The 23,520-nt window shown below is 44.5% G+C and overlaps 1 long non-coding RNA gene across 3 annotated transcripts; it reads right to left on the reverse strand.

Annotated features, from left to right (window-relative positions):
• Positions 1-2,916: 2,916 nt before the first annotated feature.
• On the reverse strand, positions 2,917-23,181 carry LOC146831421 (uncharacterized). Of its 3 annotated transcripts, XR_014961286.1 has the most exons (6): positions 23,027-23,181; positions 22,782-22,905; positions 22,552-22,674; positions 22,342-22,449; positions 21,677-21,727; positions 2,917-3,374 (listed from the first exon to the last, which is right to left on the reverse strand). It is a non-coding gene; the product is annotated as an uncharacterized LOC146831421 (long non-coding RNA). The 3 variants fall into 3 exon arrangements; XR_014961285.1 differs by lacking the exon at positions 22,342-22,449; XR_014961284.1 differs by lacking the exons at positions 22,342-22,449; positions 22,552-22,674.
• Positions 23,182-23,520: the final 339 nt, after the last annotated feature.

Below are 23,520 nucleotides of genomic sequence, written 5' to 3' on the forward strand. Positions count from 1 at the left end.
AAAATCTATGAGGCCTATATGTCCCCATGTGCCCCCCAACGCCTATGTGCGCATGCATGTAACCTATGCATTTCCCCTCCATGGCCTTTCCTATCATGTTACTTATGCTATAACGTGGCCTGTCATCATTCAGTTCCCCATGAGAGAAACGACAAATCTGTATTGAGGCCTACACGTTTTGCATCATGGTTTCCTGCACCACATACAAACCCGTGTTTGTGGCTCAGCTAGACTCGAACAGAGGTTTCAGGCCTCGGACGTTCAGAAAGCTGCAGCTGCGTATCCTTGGCCTTACACACTTGGACCTCAGCCAAAAGGGCCCTGCTACATGGTGCCGAGACAGTATTGAGCACGGTTATCTGCTTACTCCTACAGAGCCGCATTCCTGCCTGGAGAAGGAGGGATCAGCAAAGGAGAAAGCCTAGCCTTTCTGTCTCTCTTTGTGAGATTGCAAAGCTCACGTCAGTAAAAAGCCCATAGCCCCCATGTAAGGCCTCTGCAGTAAATGAAGTAAATGAAGAAATAGATGCCACATCGGCTTTTGGTGATGAGCAACCTATGTCACAAATCAGTCTCTGCTCCAGACATCGGATATCAGATAAACAAGATGTGCTGGTCGTCCTGACACTGAAGGCCTCACTCACTGAAGGCCTCACTTCCAGACTTCTCGGTTGCATAGCAACCCTCCCCACGTCAGTTACACGTCATGCTCGAGTTGAGCACAAGTAAGGCAAAGTTCCAGTACAATTCCAGCAGATCACGCAACCCCCTCCAGGTATCCACCCACACTATGACAAATTACCCATTATCATCAAGTGGACGCCCACATGGACGCCCACCTTCACACCTACTTACACGCCCACATGCTCTTATCTCATTCTCTTTTGCTCTTTTTGCTTACGTACATTATAGAGATGTATATATACTGTACTCTGTGAATAATGTTTTGAGAATATTGAGAATACTTTTGAGTCCCTTCCAGATCCCTTGTGGTGATTGTAATATTCTCCCTTTGACTCGAGTTATTGGAATAAAGCCCTTTTTGAACCTGATACCACAGACTCAGCCTCTTGCTTTATGCATGATCTTATTAATATTCTGAAATTCTGAGAGCGTAATATTTTATTTACGACAGGTATCTTGGTACAGAGCAATTGGGCTTAACTCAGAGGCAATGTGCAAAGTATTTGTATAACACTTCAAAGAGAAACATGTCAAAATATACCACCAAAGGATCCCACACCAGTTTAGAAAAATAAAGTCATTTGTAATAAATAAAACAAGACAAAATGTAAAAAATTCATTCACTAGAAATGGAGATATGCAATCTAAAGAATGTTTGTGAAAATAGCACCAAGTATCACAAAGCACCAGTTGTAAACATCTGGTCGCGCCAGATCTGGCCAAAGTCAAGGTTCAAAATTCAGGCTGACTGCAATGGAGTGTCCTAGTTAGGTCTGCTGAACAGAATACCTTAAATCTTGGCTTGGAGATCGTTGCAAGGATCGGCGTCAAAGATGCCATCGACATGGGATGCGAGGACCTGCACTGAGGATGCATTGTGCAGGGGTTGTCGCAATGGGGTTGCAGGCTGCGAAGGCAATGCATTTCTTTGTGATGGGTCCAATCCTTGCAGCAGTGGTGATGAGTCAGTTCCGCTGGACCACAAAGGCTTGCAGAGCACCTTAGGCCCACTTCCAAGGGTCCAGTACTGTGGTGGGACCAATTGGCTGGGTAGACTCACAGACGGCAGAGTCCAGGTCCTGGGTTCAAGGTTGTTGGAGCCTTCTGTCCCTGACACTCTAGTCAGGAAGCCTGCCAATTAGCCCTTGGAGTCACTTTGAGGTCCTGGGCTCAACAGATGCAGGTCCAGTCCTTTTCACCCAGGCAAGAGGGCAGCAGGCAGCAAGTCAGCACAGCAGGGCAACAGTTCCTTCAGAGCAGCCATCCATTAGAGCGGAAGTCCTTTCAGCAGCACAGCAGCCCTTCTTCCGGGCAGAGTATCCACAGGACCAGAAGTGTACTGAAGAGTTCGTGTCTGAGGTCCAATATTTATCCCTGGTGCTCTTCTTCTGAAAGGTGGGAGAAGCTTATCAAAATTCCTTTTGAAGTCTACAGGCATCCTGCCATACCTGCCCTTGCTCCAGACTAACTATGGGGGAATGCGGTTCTTTCTGTGGGGGCAGGGCACAGCCTATTCAAGTGTAAGCAGGCCTGGACCCAGCTAAGCCCTCCCATCCTGCCAGTGATGGCCCATTCAGGCGCACCTAAGCTCTCTATTGTGTGTGGCAGTGTGGCTGTCTTGAAGACATGCACAAGGCCCAACTGTCATCTACACCAGGTCAAACAACCCAGAGGCTGACTACAGGCTCTAAATGGCCAAGGCCATAAAATGGCAACTTTCTAAAAATGGAATTTTCAAAATTGGATTTAAAATTCTACTTTTTCATTACAATACCAAAGCGCCAAACATTAACTGGTTAACTATTCCTATTTGGAAATGACAGCTTATTAAATGAAATAAGGTAACCCAAATGTTATCCTATGGGAGAAGTTTAAGATTTTTTCACTACCAGGACATGGAAAACCTACAATTATATGCCCTCATTTTCTAGTGCATTGCACCTTACATTTACAGGTGTTTAGGGCATACCCTAGGTGTGACATATCTATTAAAATGGAAAGTTTGGGCTTGACAAAGGGATTATTTTTCCAGTTCGCTAAGGCACTCAAAAACTACACATACAGGGGGGGCGTGGCTTGGCGCCAACAGCAATGGCTCCGAAAGAAACAGAGTACCTGCCACTAATGGATAATAGATACGGCCCTGGAGAGGGTCCGGATAGTTAAGAACTTCAACCAATAGGCAAAACCAGGACACAGGAGGAACAAAAAGACAAAGTCTAAACGAATTAGAATATTTTTAGAAAAGAGTCTTTTTATTTCATCATAATTCATTATATGGATATGGAATTCATTTTTTTGGAGAGAGTTAACAGGGTAGATTAGAGAAAGTATTAAAGAAGATCATTAAGATAATACAATTTCCAAATAACAAATTACTAACAGTCCAAAAACCACTCCTTCAGACAACCTTACACTCATATTCTCTCACATCCGACAACATCAACAAACATACGACATAAATGTATGTTAATTAAAACATGAACAAAATAGAAATAGTCATTTTAACAAATCAAATTGAAAGGAATGGACTTTGAACAGCCCATGCGGCTCAAAAGCACCAGTAGGCATGTTTACAGTAACAGGAATTGCGGTGACAGAGTGCCGACGCGCGTTTCGGTGAACAAGCCCCAACGGGGGCTGCACCTTCATCAGGGCGAAGGAGGGCAGAGATGGTGGGACAAGCACACCTATAGACAAACAAAAATGTGGAACAATAAGGGGAAAATTACAGAAGGGATAAACAGTGTGTAGTTACATACATATAAGGCTCCAATTACAAAAACATTAGAAACTACATTGATGAATATATAATACAATATTAGACTCTAAACAATGGTCTATAGAGAATTAGACCTATCGTAGTAAATCGAGTCTAGATAGAATAAATCATAAATCATGAACTGGTTTGCCGCAAAAGGTTGAAGCAATAATGTATACATTTAAGCAATATAAATATAAAAACATCGGAATAAGGTGCAATCAGGGAGATCTAATCTCCATCCAATAATGTGAGAGAGAAAATATAATGGACATTTGATACATATAACTCAACATACCATAATAGTGAAGAAAAAATAAAATGAAATAAAGTATTGCTCTCTAAATAGGTAAGGAATAAATGCATGCTGGGACAGCAAAAAAGAAAACGTGAGCCATAGAGCGTGGTCTAATAACACTTAAGATCTATCAGATTTGGAAGGACAATAGAGAGGGGGCAGAAAAGAATAGTGCTCTCCTTATAACCCTAGAGGACTGTGAGGGTTAAAAAGGCCACCACGGGGTGGAAGAAACACATAGGTGCCCTCCTCAAGGGGGATGAGCAAATACCTAGCGGTCAGTGGGTCTCGGGATAAAGGGTAGAGCCAGGGCCTGGCGATACGATGATCAAATGCCGACCAGCGGTAACGGAGTTTCTTCACAGAAATGGCGGGCGTCTACAGACATGAGGAAACCTAAGAATTTTTTAATATATATATATATCAGGAAGGCAATGGTTAAATAATAATAATAATAAGCCCCCGCACTAGTAGCTGTACAAATAATAAACTGAGCTAACAGGGGGAGGGGCTCAGAATCACCTACCCGAATAAGATAGAGGTTGGTCGTCCACGGGGAGAGGTATTCCTTTTTGACGGGGCAGCAACTAGCCGCACAATGACATCCTCAATCAGAGGGACCGAGTCGGGTTTAGCTAATAACGGCGGGAAAGATGGTCACGCCTAAAACGAGGCAGAGAGATAATATTATTAGGACCTGTCATGAAACAGGTATCGCAAACGGGAACCGAGTCTCGGGGGGGGGGTGGGGGGGGGGGGGGGGGGGGTAAGGACTTACCCAGATTCACTCGGCGCAGCGATAAACAAACAGGCTGGCGGCACACGTCTCAGCGGGAGCACAACGGGTGAATGGCTTCCAAAATAGGCGAAGTCAACAAGGTACAGCACCTCCTTATAAGTGGTTGACTGGCCAGCAGCAATGGCTGCCTAACCGAGTAGCTCCACCGGGGCCCAGGCCCAAAAACCCTCAAATCTCCGTCAATAATCCTGCAAGACGTGATCCGAACTGCGCCGGACACTTGAGGAGGCAGAACAGACCCGAAACCTGCAAAAATGCGGTCCGAATCGTTGCCGTGGGACGCGCTGAGCCCCGGAGGGTGCGGCGCCGGCAGCGTGTGAGGAGAGGCGCGGCCGGGGGACGACCGAGGCGGCGTCCGGCCCTCGCGCTGCACGCCTAGACACGGGTGAAGACTGCTCGATTGACCGGCCTCTGCCCCTTTCTGGGGCGATCAAGTATAGGCCGGCGGGCGGCCGTCTACGGTCCGGTAAGCCCGCAGAAGCATTGCCATCTGTGACGAGACAGAAGAGCGGCGACGTTCCCCACATCGCTGGATGAGGCCCGGCTATTGAAGGAGACGGGAGTGGAAGGAGATCGGAAGGGGGAGAGGCTGTGGCCATTCCAGCAACTGGTGAGCCTTCCCCCTATCCACACGCCCCGAAGTCAGGCGGCCGTTTAGTGGGAGAGACTCGGTGTGTGAGGTGGCACCGGCTGAGTGGGAGGCGCGGCGCGCGGTCGGTGGGCTGCGAGAGCCCATCTTACCGCGCCTCCCGTGTTGGTGTGAAGCTCCAGCGCTGCGGCTGATTTCGTTACCCTTCCCCCCCGGGGTGATTAAGCGCCTGTGTACAGGCCTGAATTCAGACAGGGCTGCGAAACATAGCCCTGGGGGCAGCGTAGATTGTGGTGGAGAGGCAGTGGATTCTCTGGGTGGTTCCCTGCTAAGGCTGGAGCTGGAGGGGTGCTACTGACCTACCCCTGGGGCTAGAACAGATTGGAGTGGACCCCGCACATCCTGCATAGTTCCGGGAACTGAGCGTGCCCAGAGAAGAGCACGGCTGGAGGTGCGAGACGCACATAGACTAACTAGACGGGGGGCCCAGCCACCCGTCAGCGGAGAGGAGGCTACAGCCAGAAGCGACAAGGGTGAAAATTGCTGAAACACACCGTGTTAAGTGTATGAGACGCGTCTGGTGCAGCCGAGGTGTGTGATGTACCGCCCTCCCACTGGATGGAGAAACAACGAGTAAATTGATTACGGCCTGTGCCCGTGAGTCATCCTCCCCACCGGGATAAGGTGAGCGCCGGAAGAAATATCTGGTCACATACGTTCATAATCAAGTTGCTGGATGGCGCTGTCACCCGGGCCCTAAGTCCGGATACCTCAGTCGAGGTTGGGACCACCTTGCCAGCCACACGGCCTGCGGTTGAGACAGCGGGAGGTGGAGTCTGGTAGACAGGATTGAGGTGGTTATAATCGCCTTAGCGGAGACTAACGTCTCAGGAGGAAAGGTGCCCTCTGGAGGGGTGCACAACACATACAACCTGCGGACCGCCATCATGAAACCCAAGAATGCCCCAACAGTGCAATCTAATAAATTGGACAAATATGCAGTCCCGAAAACAGCGCCGCAAGTTGAAGGGCTGCAGGGGGACCAGTAGAATGAAACGGAACCATCTCTCCAGTCTATAATGGCAGCCATCAAGGGACTGGGCACCACTCTCGAAACAAAAATGGACAAAATGTCCATCGAAATGAATTTGATGAGAACCGACATCAGCAAAACGGCGGATAAAGTCAAAGCAAACAAGACTAGCGTATTGGAACTCCAGACAACTACCAAAAAACTTGAAGAGCGCCTCAACACCCTTACTCACCAACACCGCCAAATGGCCCTGAAGCTTGAGGATCAGGAAGGGCAGGCCCGCCACAGTAATATTAGAGTGGTAGGGGTCCCAGAGGGACTGGAGGGACCGAGCGTCAACCTCTTTCTTGAAGACCTAATCCTAAACCACCTCAAACCGAAACGGCTCTCCTCGCTCTTCATGGTGGAGAGGGCACACCGAGCACCAATCCCCAAGCCGAAGCCAGGCGCGGCCCCCAGGAAAATTATTGCAAAGATGCTAAACTACAGAGACCGCGACGCTATACTGCAGGCAGCAAGGGTCCAGGGAGACCTACACTATGACAACGCCAACATCCGTTTCTTCCCAGACTTCACTCTCAAGGTCCAGCAAGAACGACGATCCTTCGAAGGGGTGAAGGCGGTCCTCCGACAACGGGGGCTTAAATATATGATGTTCTTCCCAGCGAAGCTAAAAGTAATCGCGGATGGAAAATCGCTCTTCTTCACCACTCCACTTGATGTACAGGACTGGCTGGATTGGAAAGCAGAGCAGAAGAAGACATCTGGGGCTGGGAGGGACCGGAAGGAGCCCAACACCCGCGGACAGAGATCGCCCAGGGAACAGTCTGACACAGAAAGGCGCAACATGTGATCCTGGAGATCGAGGTCCAGCAGTCCGGGTCTGCCAGCGGCACAGAGAGACTGATGGAACATGGGTTCCAGAACTGCAGCCGGGGACAAAGCCACCAAACCGTAATGTATAAATTGTCTTATTGCTAGAATAAGGGGTGGCGGACATTGGGGCCTGATTGAACTGAAAGATGGCCCTTTAAAGTTGAAGGAACTTTTTGCAATGCTGGGCATGCACCTGAACATTAGACTGAGCCTAAACTGTTAAATGCAATGTGCAAAAATACATTCCAGGGTTCTATAACATGATTGCTTCGAATGCTGGGGCATTATCCTTGGATCCCGTACTTGACGCATTTTTTAAGCAATACAGGGGGGAACCTCAGGCGGCCGGAGTTGGCTCTAGCCCACTTCCCCATGTCACAGTTGACTAGTAACTAGGGCGATAGGCACTCTGCTAGTTGGGGATGTGGGCAGTTTCAAACCTACGTGCAGGTTAGCAGGGAGGGGGGTGGAACAAGAGAGATTGGAAGGCTGTGGGTTTTAAACTGTTTATTGCTGGGTGTGGGGGAGAGGGAACGGGGGGAGTTTCCATTGTGGTCATGTGCTTTACAGTCGTGTCACAGGCTTTGTGGGTTGTTCAGAGACGTGTACTATCGTAATTGGTATGCACTGGGATAAAAGTCTCAAACTCATGAGTTGGAACGTCAATGGGTTGGGTGACAAAATAAAAAGGAGTATAGTACTGCAACAACTTAAGAGACACTTGCCAGATGCTGCACTGCTCCAGGAGACACATCTAAGCGCTTAATAGATGGGGTTACGTAATGGCGGCACACGCCGGCTTCACATCAGGGTCCCGAGTGGTGGGTCTCCTTCTCAGGCGCACCTTTCCCTTCAGTGTACAACACATGTGGGCCGACCCGTTGGGATGCTTTGCAGCAGTCTTGGGGAGGTGGGAGGGGTGCACGCTCACATTAGTGGCGGCTTACATCCCCCCAGGTCTCCAGGTACAATCATATAAGGATTTTGGTACACTTCTTCTCTCCCTGCCTGAGGGGCATCTCGTGATTGGGGTAGATTTTAGCTCAGTTGCATCCGTGCTGTTGGACAGACACCCACCGTGGGACATCGGCGCAGGGCAACAATGGCTACCCAACTTTCTTGAGGCGTTTGGCCTCATTGACCTTTGGAGGCGGCGCCACCCCACTTTGCGGGAATATACTTTTTTTCGGGATCGCACCATACCCTCTTGAGGATTCTACGTGCTCGCGCCCTTTCAAGATGACGTAACCACGCATGAAATCAAGCATTTAGCGAGGGGTGTCTCGGACCGCTCCCCCATATGGGTCCACCTCACAATAGGAGAGAAGAAAGTCGGCTGTGTCGCGCCAATAAATCCCTGGTGCCTAAACGATCAAGATACCAAATCCACGCTGGTGCGTGCAATTTATCAATATTTCTTAGAAAACGAAGGTACAGTGAACTCCCCTACCACTCTGTAGGAAGCGTTTAAGACGGTCCTACGGAGACACGCCATATCACCCATGGCGGGAAGGCACAAAGACAAAGAAAAGCAACTGGTTGAGATCGAACGCAACCTCCTCCGCCTGGAGCAGAGGGCGGGGCACAACGCTGACCCAGCCATGTCTCACCAACTGCAAATAAAAGCGTCAGAGTATAAAGCAATTGCGACTGATGCTGCGAAAACCCTTGCGAGAGACAGAGACAGGCGGCTATATGACCAGGGAGACAAAGCGGGTAAAATGATAGCCTGGTTGGACAAAAAAAGAGAGGGCGCAAAGAGTGGTATTGGAACTAAAAAGTAGTGCCGGGGGGGTTCTCACTGAACCTCAAGATATAGCCAGAGAGTTCGCAACGCACTTCGAGAAAGTTTATCAGAGGTGCTCGGAACTCGCGAAAGAAGACTCTTCTGACTTGTTGGCAGATATCCATCTACCTGTCCTCTATGGGCACGATCGTGAAGCCTTAGAGAATGCTCTCACAACTGACGAATTAGCCAAAGCGATAAGAGATCTCCGCACGGGCAAGACGCTGGGCCCCAATGGCCTTCCCATTGAATTATACACGCTTAAGCCAGATAGAGTGGCGCCCTGCCTGAAAAGTATGTACGAGGACAGCAGGAAAAAGGGGAAACTGCCAAGAGACCAACGTATAGCTATGCTGGTTACCATTCCCAAGGAAGGGAAGCCAAAAGATGAATGCAACTCGTACAGACCGATTTCCCTGTTAAACGCAGAGCCCAAGATACTCGCCAAGCTTCTGGCCAATAGACTTCGGCTGGTTATATCCAAGCTGGTACATGCAGACCAATCGGGCTTTATGCCTCACCGAAATACAGCCCTTAATCTGCGGTGTCTCCATGGGGTGCTGGGGCGCTGCTCCAGCATCCCGGAAGACGCGATAGTGGTCTGATTGGACGCAACTATGGCGTTCGATACTTTGGAATGGGCATACCTAATTGCAGTCCTTAAAAAGATGGGCTTCGGCCCTAATTTTATAGGGTGGGTGCAGCTTCTATAAGCAGTGCCGCTGGCTCAAGTGGCGGTCAACAACAAAATCTCGGACATGTTCACACTGGGAAGGGGGACCAGACAGGGGTGTCCACTCTCTACACTTTTGCTCGCACTCGCAGCATGGATACGAAGGGATGCTTCAATCCGGGGACTTTGATGGACCGAGGGATGGGAGGACCAGATCTCACTATATGCCAACGACATCCTTCTCTATCTTGCCTCCCCTTCGCGATCACTGAGGGTGGTGTTAGACATCTTTGCCAGTTTTGGAAGAAACTCGGGCTTTCAAATTAACTGGAGCAAGTCGTTGCTGTATGTCCTCCATGGGAAGGCCCCTTCCTTGCCCGGGAACTGCCCAATCCAGATAGCGGCCGAAGGATTCAAATACCTCGGCGTATTCGTCACCACAGATGCCAGGATATGGTATGAGCGGAACCTCCTCCCGCCCATGCAGAGGCTTAGACGGGACACCAGCACATGGAAAACACTAGCCCTGTCCCTCCTTGGGCGGGCAGCGCTTTTCAAAATGATGGCATTGCCCCGCTTTCTATACGCCCTTCAGAATTACCCTGACCCAGTCCCACACGTTTTCTTTAAAGATGTTGAAGCCCTGCAAAGGGTCTTACTATGGGACGGGAAACCGCGCATAGCACTCCGGAAGTTAACTCTTGGATGGTATGACGGGGATTTTGCCCTTCCTGACATCAAAAAGTACTATTGGGCAGTGCAAATATCCGTCATAAACCAATGTATGTACAGAAGCAGGGACGACCCAGCCTACTGTATGGATAGATGGCTGCTACCAGGAGGAGACTTTACAAGAGCACTTTACTCTAGGCCGGCTAAATTTCCGCTTACTGGACCGACCAGACACACGGTGCAACTATGGCATGTGGTTAACCGTCACTTGGGATAGGCTAACAGACTCACGCTCGCGACTCCCCTTTGGGACTCTGAACAGCTGGGAACACTAGGGCGTACTAAAGGGTTCGACAAGCGGGACCTCATAGGTATCTCTCATATCAGGGACCTCTGGGGGCACAATGGGGTGGTGTCCTTCACCTCGCTACAACAAATGCACGAGATGGCTGACACGGAATATTTTAGGTACGCGCAAGTCAGACACTCCCTCCAGGCTAACATTCCAGCTGGAACGACACTACCAGAATCCTCTCCTCTCGAGGATAGATTGCTTGACGGACACTTGCCATACAGAAGCATATCCCTCACATACAAAAAACTCATCCATTATACTCCAGACCCTTTGCGGGCACTTAGGGAGAAATGGGGGAGAAATGGGGGAGGGACAGTCTGGAAATTGACGACGAGGAGTGGCAAGAAGCACTCTTCTCCCCTAGAGAAGTCGCCATTTCGGCGAAATTGAGGTTGATGCAACTAAAAATTGTATACAGGGTCTACCTCATGGGGCGGCAGCTAATGCTGATGGGTAGAAGTGAAGATGGGATGTGTAAGAGACGGTGCGGACTAGAGGGTACCTTCCTGCATGTAATCTGGGAGTGTCCCTGATACAGAAGTACTGGAGAAAAATCCTCGAATGCATGAGTGTGGTCTGGGGGGTTACCCCTTGGCTGGAGGTTAAAAGATGCCTTTTGAATATCTGGGAGCCCACAGACTTGAATGTAAAAGGGAGGCTCTGGGTGACACTTGGGCAGATGGTCGCCAAGCGAAATATAGCCCTTATTCTGGGGGGCTGCAGCACCACCGACGGTAAAGGGATGGAAAGAGGATATGGATTGGTGTATGGCAAGGGAGAAAACGGTGTACATTGCCCTTGGATGCCCCCAGAAATGGATAGCAATCTGGACTAAGTGGAATGTGTATCGGGGAGGAGTGTGCGAACCACCTAATATTCCTTCCCTTGACGAACAATTGATGATCTGAAACCAACTACATGTTACACGGTTGTCATTTTCGAAAACATGATACACAATACCACTGCTTGTAAATGACACAGTACCCTGTAATGTGAAACTGACTATTTGTACGACATGACCTTTTTTTGATGTTCAATAAAAAGAATTTAAAAAACTACACATACAGGCTACAATGGCAGGCCTAAGACATGTTTAAAGGGCTACTTAAGTGGGTGGCACAATAAGTGCTTCAGGCCCTCTTGTAGCATTTGGTTTACAGGCCTTGAGTACATGTAGAACCACTTTAGTAGGGACTCATAAGTACATTAAATATGCCAATTGGGGATAAGCCTATGTTGCCATATGTTGAGGAGGGAGCACATGCATTTTAGCACTGGTTAGAAGTGGTAAAGTTCCCAGAGTGCTAAGACCAGCAAAAACAAGATCAGCAAATATGGAGGAGGAAGGTAAAAAGTTTGAGGGAAGACCACCCTAAGGCTGACAGCTCTTATCACCCTGGTCAAACAATATGTGCAATATCTAGGAATTACAATTTGCACCAATAATAAAACAGCCTTGCAGAACTATGTCAACTTACTAGTCATGGACTGCAAACTTGACAACTGTAGTGGTTGGATCGAATGGCATCAATAAAACAAATGCTTCTACCTAAAATACTATACATGATTCACACAATACCACTGCAGCATGGTTCAGAAACTCCAGAAACTTCTAGAAGACTTCACCTGGGGGTGTAAAAGACTCTGAATAGCAAAGAAACACTCCTCTTTCTATTAGAGGAGGGGGATTTGGGATACTCATTCTTATTATCTACTATCCTGCGGCACAACTTTGACACCTTATAGAATGAAATTAGTAATCTTAAAGAAACACTAGTGGTTCCTGAGCCAATACATAGCAGGAATTTACATCTGGAAAATCTCTTAGATGGCTAAGAGCATTCACCAAGGGGAGTGTATTCTTCTCAAGTCATCAGAGCTACACTAGATGTGCGGAACAGGGCAGTCATCTCAAAGAGATTCACATCCATGCCTTCTTTTCTGACAACCATAATTGGCAACCTGGAGTTCCCCCCTGCCAGGGAGGGAACTGACAACATGGATTGGCACACAAGAAACTGCAAACTGATAGGGGATTCCTGGAAGAGAGCGTATGCATTACTTATAGATCAGGCACTCAGTAACACGTCCTATCATTAAAATGTTTGCTAACCAAACACTCACACCCTCACTGCCGGCTGGTATTAATGGGCGAGGGGATATTGCCCTACCAGCATCCCAGAGGAGACAAATGGGAGAGAATGAACGCCAAGGAGAAGCTTTAAAATAAGTGTTCACTGCTTGCTGCTGCCCCGTGAAACAATTTAAAATCTGTTTTTGTGCTCTCGGTGTCCTCCTGCGCATGTGCTGGCTGGGTGAGGACTATTGCTCACCCTCGAGGCACAAGAGAGGAGAATGACATCAGCCTGGTGGGAATGGCTGCACAAAGAGGCAGAGCGTGGATTTCAAATGGGACGCCTATGAAGTGGCCCAGGGTGTGGTTAGCTGAGCATCGTCTTTCACATCAAAGGGCATGGGCCGGGCGGGCACACAGTGCAGTGGGTGGCAACAATTGCAGCACTCCTTTTTCTTCCATGAATTAGGCTTCTTAATTGGATAATGCAAGCTGAGTGAGTGCGCCATGGATGAGTTTGGCAGCTCCTATTTCCTTGATTATCAGCATGCAGCATGTGTGCTGTAGTGCACACATTGCTTCTTATTGCACAGGACAGACACCATCAAACTGCTCCTAAAATAACAGTACAGGAACCAGCTGTTGGAAAAAGAAAGGCATCTACAGCCATGGTAACCAACAAGCGCACAGCAGGTTTCTTTTTCAAGTGACCGAAATCTGAATTGGGGGTAGGGGCTGCCATTAATTATAACAAACGTGCTGAAACATCCGCAGGAAGTTTGAATGGTGCAATTTCTTTGATGCCACACCACTTTCAAAAGTCATAGGCCACCACTGGACTGCAAGCAGGGTATTTACAAAACAAGAAGATAAACACATTCTATCAGACATCTACAAATTCCTTAGAGATGCAACCCTCCCCTCAGGACAAATAAGGTAGGAGGAGGATCTGGAACCCTACCTCACTAAGGAAGATTGGGCTAATATATTCTACAGACCAGCTCTTCAGAAAAGTAGCACCGTAAAAGAGGCACTGTTAAAAAACACACTACATTGGTACTATGCCACAGCTTATATAAATAGGTGTGATACCACAAAAACTTCCAACTTTTGGAGAAACTGTGGGGGAACAGGCACACTGACCCACCTGCTATGGAAATGACACAAACAAAAACATTTCAGCGAGTTATTATCTTGAGTAAACTCAATGTTTGCCACAGATGGCCCTCAATTTCAAGCATACATTCTCTTAGGTCTTCTCAATAAACATGTCCCCTATGGTTTGGAAAGGGCAAAGTAATTAAACTTGCTCTGTGTTGCATCAAGCATGATATCACCACCCTACAGGTGTAAGAGACAGTTCAAGAATGCTGTGCGTGGCTCAACAGACTGTGGGAACTTCTCGGAATGGAGAAACTCTCAGCCACTTATGAGGAAACAAAGACATCATTTTTAGAAGGTGTGCAGTCCATGCATCATTTATTTGTCTCAGGAATTTAGGGGCCAGATGTGTGCCCCTTTTTAGCTGGTTGCAAACAGAAAATCGGCTCATTTGCAACTGCTAAAAAGGGTTGTGGTATGTAGAAACCCTATTTTGTGAGTCAGTAACCTCTTACTGACTCGTAAGATAGAGTTTTCAAGTCACTATTAGGAAGGGGTGTGCCAAGGGCATCCCTTCCTAAAAGTGAGTGCCACTGGTAGGTACGATTGTTGGGGGTCGCAAAACAATAACAGTTACCACCTACTTCAAGTAGGTGGTAAGCCAGTCACAAAGGGGCAAGGGGCACCCCTTCCCCTTAGTGAATGTGTGCCACGGACCAAGGCATACATGTGTCTCACGGACCACTACCTGCCCTTAAAAAAGTGAAAAGAAAAGTTCATTTTTTTCTTTAAAACGCATCATGTTTTTCTTTGACGAAAATGGGCTGCATTTGAAAAAATATATATTGCTGTATTTAATAAGCAAACACAGATATGGTGTATGTTGTCCCCAGCAGGTCACCATCCCTGTGATATTTGCAATTCCTGAAGGGTCACGAATTGTCACCTACCTTAATAATAATAACGTAGGTTTTTAGTGACCCAATTAGGAGTCGCAAAACGTTGCAAATTGTGACTTGCAAAGTGGAATGGTTGGATATCTGGCCCCATGGGAGCTAAATTGCCCCAGGTTCCTGTCGGTTCTCTGTCCTACACAGAACGTCTCAACCAAGCAAGCAACTTGAGCAATACACAGCCCCATATCCGGCGGTGGCGTCAAAATCTCTACCGCACCACACACATCTCACTGAGCCTCACTATACTTCATTGTGCAATATACCATAATCTCTATCGGATCAATATTTCTGTATATGAACGGTATCTCACATGCGTACCTGGATTTATACTTTTAGCAGTACGGGCTGAAGTTATCCACTTCTTATTGCCAGAAAAAAGTTTTTCTGCAGTTATGGCCTCACTAGTAGCTGCTGCCTGTGTACCCATAACTTACATAAAACTACTGCACTTCAATTGAGTTTTTCTTGAGGCAGTCCCCATAACAACACTACATCTCCAGTGTGTGCAACATAAGGAAGCCAGAGGAACCAGCAGATGCTGTGGCCTGAAAGCAGGCTTGCAACATTATTTTTGTGATTGCCCTGACAAGCCTGTGGTGACCTCAGTGTCCAGAATAACAGCATCAAAATTTGTGATTGCAATTCCCCAGCAGGGTAAATTGAGCACTGTGACTGCCTTCTGTCCTCTTCAGCACATCCTAAACTGCACTTAGTATCTGAGCCCATGTGTATCAGTTGAACATAAAAGTACCTGACGAAAATGACAAATTTGTGTTTGGAAAACAAACGTGTTTATAAAAATAATAATTTGGCATACTGGTACGAAAACGATGTTTTTTTTATAATGACATGTTAGAGAGAATTGAGGTTATTCATATACATCTAAATTAAATAACACTTGGGCATTTTCAGAAACTATCAAGTTGATTTTTGGTGAGAGAGTGGTTGAATATGTAATTAATAATTAATCATGTAGTTATGCATTTTTGAAAAACTTATGGGCCATGTGAATTCAGCTCTGGTGGCCACTTTTTCTTTAATGGGTCCCCAACTAGAATTGACCCATCTTCCATCCCAGACTCACCACAGCCAACACCCAATTCAGGAAAAAGTTGAAAACAGGTTTGTTTGTCCCATTACTTCTTCTGTTCTGAGGTTTCTCCTCTAGCACTGGGACATCATTCGGTGGGAATCAGCGCTCTCTAGCAACCTTTAATTACTCAGTCACTAAGGTCAGGTAAAAATGTATTGGGCCGCAAGGCCATAAAAGATGCACAGCACAACATACTTACAAAATCTGTTACAATGTGCAGTACAAACATTTAAAAAACTCCTGTCCAGCACATATCAAAGTCACCTATATTTCCTGAAGTTAATGGAGGCACAAATATAACTAATTATGGCAAGGCAAACAAATTCAGAAGATAAACACTGTAAAAGTTTGAGACTCAGTTTAGCAGAACGAAAATTAAACAAACATAGAACTGGGCATAACTTTTTTCCTGGGGACAGCATGAAAACTACACAAAAACATCAAATATAAACATGATTGCTGACTAGTACCGTTATAGGGATAACACAGTAGGGAAAGGAACCAACTTCCCTGTAAAGGATAAACTTCTGGGGATGTTTTAGTGAGAAATAGTGGTTAAAACTAGCTATGAGGTAAGCCTACTATAGTTTATTGATGCTTCCTGGAGCCAGGATTAAAAACAGAAATTGAGTAGTGTGGCTGCCGTAACTGCACTAAAAAGTGATGAACATGTTTCAGCCTTTCTGACCTGTAACAATGTCGTGGCCTTCGCCAGGAGCTCTTTTATGGAATAGCTACTGCAAAGTGTCTGTGATAAAACAATTAAAAAGTGTATTTGCAAAAACGATGCAGTGTAATACAAAACAAGTGATCCGGCTATTCAGCAGATTCACCGTTATACCTGTGGTAATATAAAAATAGACAACATACCGCGCCGTTAGAACAGTTGGGTGCAGTGTGTTTGGACCATATTCTCACATTTCCAGAGAGATAGCACAGCGCATTTAAAGTCAGAATAGTAAGTGCTGACTTTTGCAGGTGAGTGTTACTGAACTGAAATAACTGCACAGCTACACACCTTTCTGTTTTATGGCACTTACTATACTGACTTTAAATGCGCTGTGTTATCTCTCTAGAAATGTGAGAATATGGTCTAAACACACTGCACCCAACTGTCCTAACAGCGCAGTACGTTGTTTTTTTTATGTTGCCACAGGTATACAGGTGAATCTGCTGAACAGCCGGATCACTGGTTTTATATTACAATGCATCGTTTTTGCAAATACACTTTAAAAAAAATGTAAAAAATTCACATACACTTTGCAGTACCTATTTCATAAAAGTGATCCTGATGAAAGCCACAACACTGTTGCAGGTGACAAAGACTAAAACAGCTTGATCACTTTTTAGTGCAGTTGCCTCTAATTACAGCAGCCACACTACTCAATTTCAGTTTTAATCCTAGCACCAGGAAGCATCAATAAACTATGGTAAGCTTACCTCATAGATAGTTTTAACCACTCTCTCACCATTATTTGGTCAGCACTGCACTACCTTACGCACACATTCGCTTAAACTGGGTCTTAGTTATACCCCTTTTCCTCACTGAAACAGCCCTGAGCTCCTCCCTGGCAGCGAGGGGGTTGTAGCCCCCATCACAACTAGGCTTGTGACGTGTGGAGGTATCCCCATGATGAAGCATGACACCTTTGGTGTGTGAGGGAAACCGTCCTTAAAAGGGACACCCCCTGCACGGCACTGTTTTGGTTCCATTTTTTCTCCTTGAGACCTCATGCAGTTATTTTTCCCAGACCCGAGGGCTCTTTGTGGTGTATATTATATTTATTGAGGAGAGTGCCCTCGCTGGTCCATTAAACCTCCTCTAGCCCCCTTTGTGAATAGAAAAATAAAAACAGAGCTCAGGGTTAGGTATCCATTCCAGATCTGATCCAGATTCAACCAGAAAGGTATCTCCATGTGGTAACTCACCATTGCAATATTAGATTTTTTTTTTGAGTGATTTAAATGACTGTTACCAAAAAAAAGGATCCAATAAAGGAATTTGAGCTACTGTTGATTTAATTATGCAAATAAAAAAGTTGTGGCACACCCAAATCTATAAAAGATTTTCTAATAGAGGCTAACCAAGCTATATTTTGTCCGTATTCTATGGTAGTACTATCAGAAAGGGCAAGATGGCAAAAAATGAGTGTATGGTGATATCCATATTTTAGGCCAAAGTAGAAGTAGGGTTAGTTTCATTATATCCTCAGTGTGTAGCAAATATGCCTCAGCTTGAATGATATATTTTGAAGAACACACAGGAACTGCTAATAATCTGGAAATGCATTTATTTTCTACCATTTCTAATGGGGTCAAATTGGAATACCCCCACACTTCTGCCCCATCGGTGCCAATGGAGAGGCACTTGGTTTTATATGGAGTAATTAAGTCCCTTATTGGGTTGTGTTTGAGTTTTCTTGCAAACAGAAAAATTGCATCAACCACATTTCCCATGCTGAGCACTCTTTGAATCAGTAGCATGTCCCAGTTAAAACTTACATCCGTTTAGATCTCAGCAGAATTTAAAATGTAAAAATGTTGTGATAGGAATCTATTATAAATCTGCGAGAGCAGATGTTCTTGGCACCACAAGTCACAATGAAAGATTTGGCATGATGAACCTTCAAATCCAAATTGGTGAAGAAAGCATTAAAAGCATTCAATAAAAGTTGTAACCCATTAGTAATATGGGACAACAGCACATTGTTGTTTGCCTAAAGTAACACTGTACAAACCAATCATCTATTTTAGGAAAATCCTTAACATCCAATTGTAAAAACCCTCCAGGGAGCACACGTAAAAAAGAAACAAAAAAGGGGCTGTTCGTCCGTGCCCACCCCTTGAGGAAAACCTTATTGTACCTCTGACAGGAACCCTTTGCAATCCACTCAATCCTTTAACCTCTGGAGAACTATCATACCCAAGATCTTAACAGAGGAGTCCAGAAGTGAGATCACTCTGTAACATGCAGGGTTTACCCTGTCACCCTCCTTAAAAACAGGGACAATGGTAGAACAATTCCAGGAGTTAGGCAATCTCGGAAAGGGAATGGCCCAAAACAGATTTGAGAATAAGTGGACCCAGAATTGTACGTTGTGTTTGAAGTCATCAAGTGGCACCCAGACTGGGGCCTTCCCAGGGATGCTATTTAAATTAGCACCAGTTACATCAGAAGGGTTGATTTGAGGCATGGTGAAAACAGGAAACAACCATTACAACACAGTCATTACAACGCACTACCTTTACAATGCAGTCATTACAACGCAACATCCTTTACATCGCATGTCACTAAAACACATGCCATTACCACACATTATAAGCTAAGTAATGGTAAACAGTAATTTTTACCCCTACACTATCCAACATGTACCCTACCGTTGCACTCACTGGAGTGAGAATAGTAATTTTTATCCCTACGCTATCCAACACTTATCCTACTGTTGCACTCACTGGAGTGGGAATAGTAATTGTTACCCCTACACTATCCAACACCTACACTACTGTCCCCCTAAAAGTATTATGCATTGTAATGGTATGCGTTGTAATGGTATGTGTTGTAATGGAACGCGTTGTAAGTGTAGTTTATAAAAATGCATTGTAATGGCTTGCGTTGTAAGATCATGCGTTGTAATGGATGTTGCGATGTAAAACCCGCATTGTAAAGGCATGCATTGTAAAAGTTTGCATTGTAATGTGTCCTATTCGGTGAACACACTATCCATCCTACCGGCAACGGTATAATTTGCATCTCAAGGATGAGTAAATAGAAAACTAGAATCAGAAGATCTGAAAATCGTAGAGAAGTGGAGAAAACACTCCTCTGGCAAAATGTGGCAAGATATTTTAGAGTTCCCATCTGCTGAGAAATATGGGTGATTAATTACCTCCGAAAATGTCTGAGTCTCTAGATTTAGCAGCAAGCTGTTGATCTTCCAAAGCCATCTCTGATTTGCTTTCTCCTTGCCTTGAGGGTCGACCTGTAAACCTGCCTTGCATAGCTCATGGCTTCTACGTCTCTTGGGACAGCATGAAAGACATGCTTCAATTCCCTTAAGGCAACAGAAGAGGCCTGGTTAAACCATCTTTGGGGGGAAGGGGGGCATCCATTGTGTTAATTTTACCAGACGTCAGACAGTATAATTAAACATAGGAGTCACTAAAACTTCCCAGAATGTATTGTGGGTCAGTCACCTCGTAAAGACAGCTGGTCACATGCTCATTTTCTACAAATTACACATTGACCAGAGGCTATTGCTAGGGTTACAGCTCACCTACCAGAATTGAACACTGGATATAGGAATCTGGCACGGAGCTTGCGTTTATTGTATTAGATGTGAGAAAATGGTCAGGCCCTTTGCCTAACTTTGCACTGTGCCCAGTGGCATAGCAAGAAGGGGGCGGAGGGGGGGCTAGCTACACCACTGACAGTGCCATTTTTGCTGCAAGGCAAACAGACGGATACTGAGAGTGCCAATGAACCTGTAAGTCAGAGTCAAAGGCAGCAAACTGACTTCATTGTCTATGCTCATCACACTCTGCGAGTGAATACATACCAGGAAATGAATACCGCTGGATCTTGCCTGTATAAATTGTGAATTGATATTATTGATACCAGATGAGCGTAAATGTTAAAAGAGGTGGGGGAAAACCCCGAAGGTATGCTTCAGTTGATGAAAATTAGTGGCAGGAAATATTATGCTGGAGAGCCGCCATCTGTGTTCAACCCAACAAACAAGACCATGTTCAGTCAAGTGTAATGATAAAAAACCTTTATTGCTTGGGCTGCTGAATGAGAATGGCATGGCTGATAGTTCTAAATGTTTCTGAAAAAGTTAAACTGTTAAAGCATAAAAACCAATACCATCACTTACAAACACACGGGGAACATAGGACTGAAAGCTAACACATACTGTGCCACTAAATGGTATACAGTTATGAGATTGAATATATTGTCTGATTTGATGAATAACAATTCAGTCTTGTCGTAAAAAAGGAAATTTATAGTAGTGATGTTGGTCACGATAATTATGATCTAGATAAATAGAAGGGGCATTTTCATGAGGAAATTCACATGTAAACTTGTGTAACATTAGCCTAAGCTCTTTCCTAGGGAAGTAATTCAAAGAAAGAATCAGATGCAAAAAAGCATAATGGAAGGCCTCAGACTTTATAAGTTTGCTATTTTGTTAACTTCCCAAATCTACTCAGTCTTTGTGTAAACATACAATGGCACTAATGTCATAAGGATGTTACTACGAGAGGTGGTTTTTAAACCAAAGCCCAGGCATGCCTTCTGTAATGGCATGGGAAACCTTCCATGTCTTGGGGTGTTGAAATACGGTGGTGGCGACAGAATACCAATTTTGGAAATTCATAGTCCTGAACAGACCTGTTTTCTGTTTCATGTGGGGTGTGGCCTACCTGCCCCACTAATGTAGCTTTCTATTGAGATGTAACAATGAGCTGACAATCTATGTGCATGTATGCATGGTAGATGCCTGTAACATATGGATAGCAGGACCAGTGCGCTCAACTTTATAATAACCCTAGATTATTTAGGTAAAGTACTATAGCAAGTAGGTAAACATATGACAGGACACATGCTAGGTGTAAACCATGAAAATGACCACTAATAATACCAAACTTATAAATAAAGCCTTCATACACAAATATAATTTAGAAAAATATATGGTATTTATTTTTTCGTTAGATATTTTTTATGTATTGTTGTTTGTTCTTTTATATATCATTATTTAACATTATGCATATCAACTTGATACCCAATAGAAATTACGGATCAGTGGACTAAAATTACAATTGAATATTTCATCAAACACAATAACTGTTATGGATTTCAAAACAGATGACGCAGACAACTTATAAATATATAGTTGATAGAAGCAATGCGGTAGATGGGACCTACGCGTGTTTCGGCAATACTGCCTTCATCAGGAGACCGTCTATTGCACTGAAACTGTATAAGATATAAACAACATACAATATATTGGTTACATTTCATGATTTCAATACATATACACCTAGACTTAATTATTTTTTCTTTTTGCATTTTTCAAGCTCTATACATTATATAATTCTTACGGCTAAAACTATATGAATGGCTAAAAGAGGAGAGAGAAAAACAACATTCATAACAATGTATTTTACATCACATATACATTTCAATATCAAATTCACTCCTTTCTCGTAGATAGATTATTACAGGGCTAAGGTAAACAGAAAACATGTAACATCTACAGGACAATGACTAAAATATTGACACATTTACCCTAATTTCATCCTATGTTAATCAATATTTAACACTACTCTGACACAATAATGCATTATATACAACAGCATGTTATATAGAGTCCTGAAAAAAGAGAAGAAAATAAAATGTAAAAAGAAAGGGAACTCAAAACACCAATAGAGTTGAACTGGTTATAAAGTGAGTGAATGTGATAAAAAACGGGGATTATTGAGGGAATACCAAAGACAGTATAGATGAGAATCAAATCAGATAGCCTCATACTACTGGACTCTAAAAAACACATCTAATATTCCTGCAGTTCAAATGACGGCTCTACTTACTTAATCTCTATAAATTACGAGATTCCTAGGCTGAACAATCCTGTGATGAACCGAGGACCGGTAATAAATAAAGGGATAGTGGGGCAGACCAAAATCACAGAGTTCTTTCTGGATAGACCGATATAAAAAACATGAAAAGGTGCTGATATTATAATATATAGGGTGGTCTATTTGTATATAGAAGAAAGATGAACAGTCTTCTATACTTACTGTATTTAGGTTAGCAAACTGATGGTAAATGACGATCAGCCAACAAGCATGTTTATATATATATTTTATAATGTGCCCGAACGAACCTTCAGAGTTGAATGCCAATATGATTAGAGATAGGCACTATATAAAAAAGATGAAAAAACCAAACAGATTATCTTTTTGTGTCATGTGGCAGAGATGTATTACCCAAATACAAACGACCGCCATTCTAACTCAAAGCTACTTACTTAATATTTGACTGTAATGGTTCCTCAATGTAAATGAAAAGGAACATGACCAAAAAAGAGAAGAAACGATAACTGAAGTAGGAATCTTGAGTGTAAAGAATCACTTAGGCATTCCCACTTGCGCCTAAAACAAAAAGCAAAAAAGTATATGTAATATGATACTAGATGTCGGAATGAGACATAAAATAAGAAAAAATATAATATAAGTTGAAGTTCTTCCCAAAATTCTTGCAAGAAAAACATACCTTATTCTGTCTCTAAGTGCTCGTAAATATGGCTCCGATTGATGAAGGGAGTCCGTAATATCCTACAGTCAAGACTGTAAACTTGAGCCTGCAACTAAGCCATATATATATCGACCGTTTCGCGCGCCAAGCCAAACTTAATTAGGCTAATAGGGAGCAGTCGGCACTGAGTGAATCTAGGAGTGAAGATAGAAAGCGGACAGTCGACTCGAGTGTTACATGCGTAAACTCAAGATGGCGCATACCTGCTAACAGCCAGTATAAAGACTAGGAAGCAAATAAAGGTTCCGATCATAAATACCCCATCCTTCAACAAATGTTATAATGTGCAATGCCATATAATTAAGGATATGTGTTATATAAGATTTAATACAGGTGCTATATAACAAACGAAAAACGATAAAAAAATAGATAGCACAAATATCGGCGCCATCTTGGAACAGGAAATAATGCAGAAAAATCATGCAGATGAATGTTACTAGAATAGTTTGAAT

This window comes from Triturus cristatus, chromosome 5_1 (genome assembly GCF_964204655.1).
Source record: "Triturus cristatus chromosome 5_1, aTriCri1.1, whole genome shotgun sequence".
Taxonomy (NCBI): Eukaryota; Metazoa; Chordata; class Amphibia; order Caudata; family Salamandridae; genus Triturus; species Triturus cristatus.